The sequence below is a fragment of the Protopterus annectens genome, chromosome 1.part1, assembly GCF_019279795.1.
Source record: "Protopterus annectens isolate FY-2018-M chromosome 1.part1, PAN1.0, whole genome shotgun sequence".
In the NCBI taxonomy this organism is placed as follows: domain Eukaryota; kingdom Metazoa; phylum Chordata; order Ceratodontiformes; family Protopteridae; genus Protopterus; species Protopterus annectens.
The window spans coordinates 1,518,366,117-1,518,378,663 of NC_056726.1; positions in this window are offsets into that span (position 1 = coordinate 1,518,366,117).

Below are 12,547 nucleotides of genomic sequence, written 5' to 3' on the forward strand. Positions count from 1 at the left end.
GCCACATTATTAAGGTGGAGCTTAGGATTGCAGGCATATGACATGACAGTACAACACTGTAGTGGGGTCAACAATGCCAATGCAGATGGGCTCTCAAGGCAGAGAATGGAGTAACATATACCCATATAGGCTTATTTCTCTCAAGCCATGTTTCACTTGTAAAACTAGCTAAAGTCTTTGCGGGAGGAGATGGTGGCAGTGGTGGGATCATCACATGCTCACATATTGGTGAGCAGTGGTGGGTTATTGAATTTCTGTAGCCTGTAAGCAGTTGTCACTAAAGAAGGTGTTTGTACTCTCAAGCATCCACAAAGTAGACATTCAAAGTTTCATATCATTATTCTTTTATGTATTTACTTTTTGTTAGCTTAGTTAGTTAGGGAGAGTAGGCAAGAGTGTCAGCAGATGAGTATACCACAGCTACCAATATGCAATGGCCACCAAAGCCACCAATATGTGATGTCTTCACTCTGGGTCAGTAATAAAGGAGCCTGAGTCCTCACCACTGACACTGGAGAGGGTTGTGCACTTGGAATACAAATGCATATACTCTGTATTTCCAGGTGCAGACCTCTCTGCATCAAGTACAATGTCCCTTAAGGGCACACAGGGAACTCACCCAGCCGGGGTCTGGATGTCTCTATATGTGTCTTCCTCCAAGTCCCCAATAAGACTCCCCACTGGTAGAGCTGTAAGGTTAGATCATCAGCCAAGTGTCCAAGGCAAGTCCTCCAGAACCCTCTCTCTTTAAGCCCAGTGCTATGTGTTCTTCCCCCCAAGTAGTTGACACACACTCTTCAAAATTTAATATTCACACACACACACACACACACACACACACACACACACACACACACACACACACACACACACACACACACACACATGCACACACTCACATGCACACACCTGCACACACACTTGGGAAAGGCTGGCACAGATCACCCACTGTACCTGCTTTGCCCAGACTATAAGGTAGATTCACTGCCACCAGTCAGTTATTATACGGCTCTTACAAAGGGGTATCCAATTATACAGTGCAGTATTAATACTAATACAAATGATAGTAGTTGATCAAGATAGCTAGGCCTTCTGGAGTGGCCCACACAATGTCACCAATTAAATATAAGTATTCTCAAAGGTTGGATACTTTCTACAAGGACCAGACATGATACAAGTTGTAAATATATTTAATAATAAATAACAAAAGAACATGAACATATTGAATATATATTTACAGTAAATCACAGAGTTCAAATTGCAGAAAATATTGAAATTAACATTGATGGACAGACTCATACAAATAAAGAAAAGCACTCTCTAAACTAAGCTTCACTATATTTCTGACTCAATCTAATAGAATGTACTCTTCCATAATAACTTACTTGGGCAAGGCAAGATGAAATACATGAGCAGTCTTTCTAGTCAGGCTTCCAAACAGAATACTCAGTACTCTGAGATTTCTCTTTTTTAACATCTAAAATATAATTTCCAAGGGGGCTGGCAGTATGACCTCTTTTGGCAATCTGACCTTTTTTTCCCAGACCTAGTGTCTCTGGTCCTATTCTGCACTGTGGGGTGCCGTTTTAATGCTGTAACAGTTCATTTCCCTTTTTTTCTTAAAGTAAGCTAACTGGTACATTCAATTCAGTTGCAATAATACATGTACATTTCTTTTCATTCCAGCAGTGTGCACTGTTGATACATTTTAACACAATTAACACAAGCAAAGCTCACAAATACATTTTCAGCACAAGCATCTGTACAAATCAGGTTGATATACAAATGACATACCGTTCTACTACATTTGTAACACAAGCATGTTGTATAAATTAGTTTGATATTTAAAGGAGATATCATTATTTACAAAACTCCAGCTGCCTATGCTGGCACTTGCCCATATTATCACATCTAGTATTGTAACATAATGTAAGCTGGCTCACTGAACAAACTGCCACATCTGAAACCTCATACATCTGTAAAGCAGAGAAACCAACCACAAATCCATGTTTGGGTGAAATATAACCAATCATGATGCAGACTTGTATAACTTTACTACTGACATACTTCAGAAATTTTCTTAAAAATGAACAAAGAAATTCAGTAAACCCCACTGGGCAGAAAGTATTACAAAGCGGTAATGGACATGGTGATTCTGATGAAAAACAAGAACATCCACATATGGAACTAAATCAAGTGATGCTGCCATTTTGTAACTCTCCAGTAGTGACTGACTGACTTGTATCTCACACATCTTAGATTAGTGCTACTATCTAAAAAGGAATCACATTCCGGAAATATCCAAATTTATTACATCTTATGGAAACAAAGGGGACTATGAAGTCCAATGATGGGCTGTCATGGTCATCTATATACTGCCTCCATAATGACTCATCCACCCAAACATACTAGATATTATACAATTTCAAGACAGAACCAGTTAAGTGCCCTACTCTCCATGTCTAGACTACATCATTTGACACCAGTATTGTTTCTTCAATCACATCATCTATTCAGCATTTATATACTTCCATTTATGAAGAAAGCACAACTCATCAGGAAAACAGTACTTGGACATGCGATGAAGGTGCAAACAAAGACATTTTCTGGTTCTCATGTTGTTTAGCTAAATATCCAGATTGTTCAATGCTTACCAAAACTCTAATCATTTGTAATGTTAATGAGAAAAACATAAATAAAACATGATCTTTAAAACTTTCTTCGCTTATTTTCTTTTATAGCTTGCTTATGAAAAAGAAGGATGGGAGATGGGGCATGATATACAAGTGATTTGGATATTTTTAACTGAATGGAAATCTACCATAATATAAACTTAGCAATCAGCACTGTTAGAAATGTATCTAAACTTGCAATAATTTTTGAAGTTTGCAAAAAGCTATGGAATGTATTCAAAAAGTGTACAGAACTGCAAATGTGTTGCAGCATATATACAAAACATCAAATCACAGTCGACTTTAGAGCATTTTCATGCTATCGAAAGATGAAAATAGCGAACGCTATTTCATCGAACCTAAAATAGCTAAACCACATAATATCAAACATTCAGAACAGCAAATTTTTTCCCAAGGAAAAAGTTTGCTATTCCAAAACACATACACACAACACAAGCATACCTAAAAAGCATCAATCCACACACATACACTTAAAATCCTAAAACTAACCCTACACTAACCTGTACATACACTACTATCTATCCACTTACCTTAACCCAAACCCTAACCCTAAGGTTCGTCACTATCGCATACTCAGCTAACCCACGCCCTAAACCTAACTCACTTAACCTGCCCCTAACCCTAACTCACCTAACCCGCACCCTAACCCTAACTCACCTAACCCACGCCCTAACCCTAACTCACCTAATCCGTGCCCTAACCCTATGTCCACACAATTGCACACTTACCTGAACCCAACCCGTAACTTTCCACCACATCACTGAAAATAGTGAAGCCACAGAACCGGCCAACCAAATTCTTTCCCTAGGAAAGAATTCGGTGTTTTGCAGCTTCACTGTTTTTAGCTTTCACTGAAAATGGGTCAATATTAGAACAGTCTAAGTTTTAAAACTTCAATGTTCTGATATAGATCCGCTTTAGACATCAGGGAACCCTAAAGTCGCTGGAGGCCCCCTGGTCCTGGGGTCCCCCAATCACAGCAACTTAATCTTATACTGATATTTTGTAAAATGTCTGCTAAACCAATAAAAGCTAGTGCTGTACTCTTGTGTACTTAATAAACCAGGTGGGTAATAATAACTCTTATTTATACATCATTTAAAACTGACAAATATCCGTAGTTATAGTCACAATGTGTTGTCAAGTAATAGGCTTCACAATTCCATTATGTTCCTGTATAGTAAAATCTTGCTGGTGGACATTTTCTCCACTAAAACTAATAACATAGCCAGAACAAGAACAAGGCAAGCATTAGAGATCATCAACCCACAGTGACTGATCACAGTACATACGTACCTTGGATTATAAGAAGAGCTGAGGCTTCTGATTTTCAGGGAAGGTATCCTCTCTCTGGGAATTTTATAAATATTGGCAGAATACCAGATCCTACAACTTTCAACTTCTTTGCTCAACATTAACTTAAAACTGCAAGTAAAGTATGTAAGAAATAGTTGAAAGCAGAAACTTCAGTGGAAATGTATGTAAAGGTTGCAGAATGTACCCAACTCCCAAACAGACAAGCTGTACACAGATATAAACATGCAACAATCTGAAGGAGGCCATGTTGTCCTAGTTCAACTTGCAGTAAAGAAGAAATACATATTAGTACGGATGGATTAGGTAGAATGTATGACAATCTGTGCTTTGACACTTTCCTGCTTAATAAATGAAAGCCTTTAAAAAGACTCTGTAGAAATGTGCATACAAGTAAGTACAGATATTAATCAAGTGCAAGAATAACTACAGTGCCTTGCAGATTAGCAAACGTAATACTGTAAGAAAGATTTTAAGCACACATCTATGATGGGTAAGCATCGATTGTCTTTTCTATGCAACAGAAGAGGAGATCACATACAATAAAAAACAGGAGGAAAGATGACTGAAGAGGCTGACTGAGGGTGCTCATAGGTATGTAAAGAAAACATGATTTCCATTCCAAAAGAGTGATAAATGTATTTTTTCTATGATTTACTTATTTTGAGAATATAGAAATATAAATTTCTTCCTTGTTCATTTGTGAACAAGCAAGAAAAAAAAAACAGTGAGATTGCAGATGTTATTTTCTTCTTGTGAGTCCGCAATCTCACTTTGTTTTTTTCTTGTTCCTTTCATTAGGGCGTGAGATAACGGCAACAAAAAAAAAAAAAAACAACTAAACTCCTGGTGTCCGGCATACTGTGGAAATAAATTACCAAGTACAAAAATGTTTTGTTCCAGTAAGAGCATCTACCGTTCAAGTTGTTTCTGAACTCTGCATTGCTTTAACAAGTGACTTGGGAAGAAATTCTCTTGAATGGGTGGTGCTGATACACTTTTATGTGGCTTAATAAAGGACTTTGTCCCTCGACCTGGTGGATGAACTGAGTATTGTTCCATATATATATATATATATAGATATATATATATATATATATATATATATATATATATACACACACACACACACACACACACACACACACACACACACACACACATATATATATATATATATATATATGTATATATACACACACATATATATATATATATACACACACACACACACACACACACACATATATATATATATACACACACACACACACACACACACACACAGACACACACACACACACACACACACACACACACACACACACACGCACACACACACGCAAACCCACACATCTGACGTCTGACTGTGATCAAATAAATGAATAACTACACAAACAATAGCCACAGTAATATAGTTTAACTTGATCCGCTCAGACAGATACAGTGCCCCTCCCCCATATACAGATGTGCCCACCAACTACAGCCAATTTAGTGGCTGTATATATGTTAGCTGTGCAACTGTTTTCAAATACATAGTCACAGTAATATTTCAGTTTACCTCTTTCAGAAGCAGAAGCTGCTATCCACTGTAATGCCTCCAGTGGTGGATGGTGAGTTCAAATTGGAGGGGGGGGCTGCAGGAGACAGCTGAATGGGTGGGGCCAATGGGAAGGGGTGTGGTCAACTAGAAAGGGGAGGAGCTATGCTCAAAACCGCAACTCCTGGAACTTTAATTAAATACTCTGCCCTGGGTGCCAAACTGTCATTATGAGAGTCCAATCAATTACAATATGAAGTGTACAAGAATATTTCAGTGCATTAGCTGCATGACAGCTTACTTAATATCTAGATGGAAACAAAATGGCTGTGAGGCATGAAAAAATAAATTACTTTTTAAATACATTACTGGAATGCCAGTCAAAGTCAAGTAAAAAAAAAAAACAAGCAGCACTCAGCTCAAACCACTTCTCCTTGCACTGCAGTTCTAATTATAATTTATATTCAGCTTTATAAAAGTACCAAGTAACATGCTGAAAATAGCAATCTCTGTGATACCCCTACTTGTAAAAATGTTTCTTATGCAAAAAAGACCTGCTGCCTGACAGCAACTATCTACTTGTTTCATGGGGAAAACATGATCAAAGTAAAAAATGAACAGCAAACAAGAAACAAGCTCAAGATACATTGCTTAAAGGATTACTGCACAGGTTATGGACCACACATGATAGACTGGCATTCTGTTTAGTTTACAGGTAAAGCCTGCAAAGATGACTGGAAGTCTCCAACAAATGTAATGAGGTTTTTAAAATAATAATGTAATCCTGTCCTTTATTACAAATACTGTCATATGCATTTCAATACCCAAGGCTTATACATTATCTAGTTATGCAAGTATTCTCTGCATGGCAACAGAAAGGTTTTCACTGTTGGCAATTCTTTAACAGTATGCTTATTAAAGCTTACTTGCATCTTAGAATCTCAGACAAGCGTACCTGATGGTCATTAAAGCATTGCTACTTAAACACAGAGCAACAGGCACCTTCTGAGTAATAATAAGCATAAATCAACAGTATAAAAATATGACAAACCAGAGCATTTTGCAAAATCAAGGACAGAATAAAAGTAGTACTTGTGTTTACCTTGGATAGGGGGATATTCTGCACATTTACACTGCATAACTGCTCCTTGCCTTGCTTGGACACATCCAGAGTCACACTACATGAGGCAGTGGGGTGCAACAAGTATGTCACAATTTGAAATGTCTCTGGCTGACTGTGATGGCCCTGAGACATTTGTCATACCTCTCAACCTCAGAGCAAGAAATCTGGACAACGCCATACATAGAAGTGGGACAAGGCCCAAAAATAAGTACAATTTTAAATATTGCTCTTATAAACTTAGAAAGGTAATAGAGTATTAGGTCTTGCATTAGTATGAATTTCTGAAGGATATAAAATTTGAAACACAAATGTCTGTCATTATTTTCTAACTTCATTCTTTAATGATTTGCTACTAATTTGCCAAAAAAACCACAATTTTATGAAAAAATTGACCAAAAATGTGATGCAAAAATATAAAATAGCCACACAATACAGCTGTGAACCTGTCAAAGAAGGGACACTTTTTTAATATTAGTACTGCTAACATGAGCAGCTGACAAAATAAAAGAATCTGCATGCATTTCTGAAATAAAAGTAATCTATAACTCTGATTATTATAGTTATTTCATAATTGTAAACCCTCCGCATTTTCTTCCAAAATTGTCATTTTGCGGCGGGAGTATTAGGGGAAGAGCAACATTTTGAGTGAAAATCGGGGACAGTTCAGAGGTTTGGATATGCCTAATTCTTTAAAGCAATTTATTTGCACATACCTCTCAACCTGTTAATGCAGGAAACTTGGACAAGGCCAAATATACTTATAAATAGTACAAAAAAATTGTTGTATAAACTGAGACAGTTGTAGAATAGCAGGTCTTGCTTTAGCATGCATTTTTCTGAAGGTTATGAAGTCTGAAACTCAGTGTCTGTCATTATTTAGTGACTTAATTCATAAATTATTTGCCAGAATTCCACACATTTAATGAGGAACAAACCAAAAATAAGAAGCAAAAATCTATTCATTCTGTGCAAATCTGGACAGTTGAGAGGTATAGTTCAGCCGGGGCTGTCTTTGAGTTTGCCGCCCTTCCCCCTCACAAAATCATGGTCGAATGGAGCCTCCCCCCTTCAGCTATTCCAATGAACCATTACTTGGCTATTTCACCCCATTTACCATAAACACTTATGTACATACTGCTTTACGTCTACGATGATTTGGACTTCATTTGAAAGCTTTATTTTACATTTTACAGCACAAACACTAAGACATCTGCGAAACAAAGCAATGCAATCTCACAATGAAAACAGACTTAGCATTAAAACTTCTCTGCCCTTGAAACTCACATTCATTGAAACCCACATTTAAAGAAAATACATTTTGCCAGTGAAAGATAAAGATTAACTTTGGGCTGTTTTCAAATCATAGGCCCCTTGCACATGAAACATACACATGGTCTTTGATACACCTTTCTGATTTTATTAAATTATATTCCTTGTACAATATAATACAGCTGTGGAGGGCGTTTTAAATTTGTTTTGAACATTTTTCCAGTAAACAATTAAACAAAATTCATGCACCAATAATTACAAAACTGCTCAATTCAGAACATCTCTATCATAAAAGTCTACTCAAACTTCTACAGTCCACCAGTATCAGTAAATATGCACAATCTCTGAAGAAGTAAAAGTCATCTAAATAATTCCACATTAAAGAGATCTGTAACAAATGAAGAGGTTGCTGCTAGCAAACTACTTTATATGTCATTGTTTCATCTACAAATAAAGTGTCTTTTGCCCTTGAGGAATAAATTGCCTATGTTTCATTAAAAAATGATAAGCTAGTAATAGTGCAATAGGGAATGGATGGCAAACTGATAACAGGTTTAGAGTTACTAGGTATCTTCACCAAAAAGAACTGCAGCATCCACCCCCTTTACAATACAGTACAGTATCATCTATGCAACTACCTACTGTGGGAGTAAAACCCACAGCCTTCTACATCAAAAGCAAGTACACTGGGAAGGTGGCCTAATGGTTAAGGTGTTTGCCTTACAAACACAAGGTGCAGAGTTTGAGTCTCACAAGGGATAATTGGCTAGGCTTAAAATGGCTCACAAGGGCAGTTAGCTTAGTACTAATCTATGAACTACCTGTTGTGCTTTTAACAATGCAAGCAGACTCAGCATAATCATCATTAAACTTTTGTTCCCCTGCAGCTCTCAGCTTCTTGTAAAGTCTACTTGACACTCAGCTGTATCTCTGAAATTTGCAGCACAAGAAATCTGGAAAAAGCCAAAATTTTGAGGGGGGGGGGGGGGGCAAAAGACAAAAAAAACAGAGACACATTTTAAACATTGCTTTTATAATGTTGGAAAGTTGGTAGAATAAAATGCTGTGTTACCACCATACATTTCACTGCCAAGCATTAAACCCAGGACCCTGTGCAAAACAGTCAGAGCATACCACTATGCCAAATCAATCATCTATTTTATGAAAGAGGAAGACTGAAACATAAATGGTTACATTCAGTGAATTCATTTCTCACCATAGCTGTCAACATCTTAGCACAAAACACCTGAACAAAGCCAATAATGGGGGAATACAGCCCCCAAACATATTCAGTGAATTCAGTTCTCACCATAGCTCTCAACCTTGGCACAAAAAACTTGGACGAAGCCAATAATGGGGGAATACAGTCCCAAAAATAGGGACACATTTCAAATATCCAACTTATAAACTTAGAAACTTGTTATAATAATAGGTTTTGTGATAGCATGTACTTTCTGAAGAATATGAAGTCTGAAATTCCAGTGCTTGTCATTTTTATTTAACATTTGTTAACCAGAGAAGTCTGATTTGAAACAAACCAAGAGTTAAAGAAGAAGGGAAGCGTGCGTGACATGAAATTTGAGGTATGCCTGCTCAAGTCTAATGCAAGCACCAAGAGTTAAAGAAGAAGGGACGCGTGCGTGACATGAAGTTTGAGGTATGCCTGCTCAAGTCTAATGCAAGCAGCAAGAGTTAAAGAAGAAGGGACGCGTGCGTGACATGAAGTTTGAGGTATGCCTGCTCAAGTCTAATGCAAGCAGCAAGAGTTAAAGAAGAAGGGACGCGTGCGTGACATGAAGTTTGAGGTATGCCTGCTCAAGTCTAATGCAAGCACCAAGAGTTAAAGAAGAAGGCACGCGTGCGTGACATGAAATTTGAGGTATGCCTGCTCAAGTCTAATGCAAGCACCAAGAGTTAAAGAAGAAGGGACGCGTGCGTGACATGAAGTTTGAGGTATGCCTGCTCAAGTCTAATGCAAGCAGCAAGAGTTAAAGAAGAAGGGACGCGTGCGTGACATGACGTTTGAGGTATGCCTGCTCAAGTCTAATGCAAGCAGCAAGAGTTAAGGAAGAAGGCACGCGTGCGTGACATGAAGTTTGAGGTATGCCTGCTCAACTCTAATGCAAGCAGCAAGAGTTAAAGAAGAAGGCACGCGTGCATGACATGAAATTTGAGGTATGCCTGCTCAAGTCTAATGCAAGCAGCAAGAGTTAAAGAAGAAGGCACGCGTGTGTGACATGAAGTTTGAGGTATGCCTGCTCAAATCTAATGCAAGCACCAAGAGTTAAAGAAGAAGGCATGTGTGCGTGACGTGAAGTTTGAGGTATGCCTGCTCAAGTCTAATGCAAGGACCAAGAGTTAAAGAAGAAGGCACGCGTGCGTGACATGAAGTTTGAGGTATGCCTGCTCAAGTCTAATGCAAGCAGCAAGAGTTAAAGAAGAAGGCACGCGTGCATGACATAAAGTTGAGGTATGCCTGCTCAAGTCTAATGCAAGGACCAAGAGTTAAAGAAGAAGGCACGATTGCATGACATGACGTTTGAGGTATGCCTGCTCAAGTCTAACGCAAGCAACAAGAGTTAAAGAAGAAGGCACGCATGCGTGACATGAAGTTTGAGGTATGCCTGCTCAAGTCTAATGCAAGCACCAAGAGTTAAAGAAGAAGGCACGCGTGTGTGACATGAAGTTTGAGGTGTGCCTGCTCAAGTCTAATGCAAGGACCAAGAGTTAAAGAAGAAGGCACGCATGCGTGACATGAAGTTTGAGGTATGCCTGCTCAAGTCTAATGCAAGCACCAAGAGTTAAAGAAGAAGGCACGCGTGCGTGACATGAAGTTTGAGGTATGCCTGCTCAAGTCTAATGCAAGGACCAAGAGTTAAAGAAGAAGGCATGTGTGCGTGACATGAAGTTTGAGGTATGCCTGCTCAAGTCTAATGCAAGCACCAAGAGTTAAAGAAGAAGGCACGCGTGCGTGACATGAAGTTTGAGGTATGCCTGCTCAAGTCTAATGCAAGCGCCAAGAGTTAAAGAAGAAGGCACGCGTGCGTGACATGACGTTTGAGGTATGCCTGCTCAAGATGCTGGTAACTGAGAAAATGAAATTAAATTTCTGTCTTGAATTTGTATCCGCATCATACTTAACCCAGGCCTCCCTGAGATGAGTTACTCTCTCCTGGTGCACCTCACAGTTTACAGCTATTTCTTCTACAGCTGTACAGTATAAAAAAATAAATATATTTGAAAGCATAATAAGTACCTGTGAAAGCTGGCTAGATCATTAATACCATTTCATAGGCAGGTTATGGGTCAGTAGTCTTACACATCATAAACCCACACATGCAGAGGTGCTCATTAGAAATATACCAAAAGTGCAAAGACCTTCCAAGGGCAAATCTTCTACACACAATACAGTTCCAACAGTACCCACTACACATAATTACACATGCATCACTGACTCACCAAATAAGCCACTAAGGCAGAACATTTCTAAACCAAATTTCTTGGTCCTGGTGACTCCACAGTTAGACACACAGATGTTCCCCTCACTAGGCTGGACAAGGCGAAGGTCACAGTCTGCTGTCTGTCTGGTGTCAGGATCCATCAAATCACGCACACACACACATCTATCAGCAACAACAACAAGTACTGTTATGACTCTGCCATAGCCCATGTTGGAGTGAATGACTTGAGATGTATCTCAATGCACTATTTGAAGAGAGACATTATACCTTCACCTAGGATGATGCGAAAATACAAACAAAAAATGATTTGATTTCAATAATTGGCTCAGCTTCTGGTGTCATTGCAGGGCGATACAGTATCTGACAGCCTGGAGTTATACGGTCGACAAACAACTCTGCTTTGCCAGAGATAGTCTTCACCTGTCACCTCTAAGCTTTAGGTTGCTGGAAATATGCTTGCCTCTCTATAGTGCCTTTTTTAGGCAATGTCATAAGAACAAAATTCCCAGTGTAAAAATATCCTCCAGAAACAAACTCAGGGTTATGTTGCTTAATGCTAGGAGTATAAATCGGACACTGCACTCACTTGAAGCACTTCTGACCTTGAAAGATGGTGATGTCTGCTCAGTCACAGAGACATGGTTCAGGGTCTCAGAGAGTACCCCTGCCATGCAAGGCTGCAGTGCCTTCCACATGTTCAGACCACACAACGAACAGGAAAAACCCAAAGGAGGAGGGGTATGCATCTTCATTAAAGACATATGCACCTCTAAACTGGTTAAACAGTACGACTCCCTAGAGTTACTCCAAGTCCGACTAACTGTAGGAAAGATCCCCCTCCACATCATTATTAGCTATAGTTCCCCCACCATGAACCAGGAAAACCAAGCAGCCCTGCTGGACCTACTTGAGTTATTGTCAGTACAGCCAAATACCCTTATTATGGGTGATTTTAACTATCCTTCCATCGATTGAGTAACATATATGAGCACAAATCCACTCTCCCAAAGGTACTGTAATGTAAGTGCCCTGGAGCAGATAGTCAGCACCCCCACAAGGGGCTCTAACATTCTTGACACAGTGCTCATCAACACAGGGAATTGCTGCACCACTCCATGTATGGGGCCCTCCCAGGTAAAGTCCGATC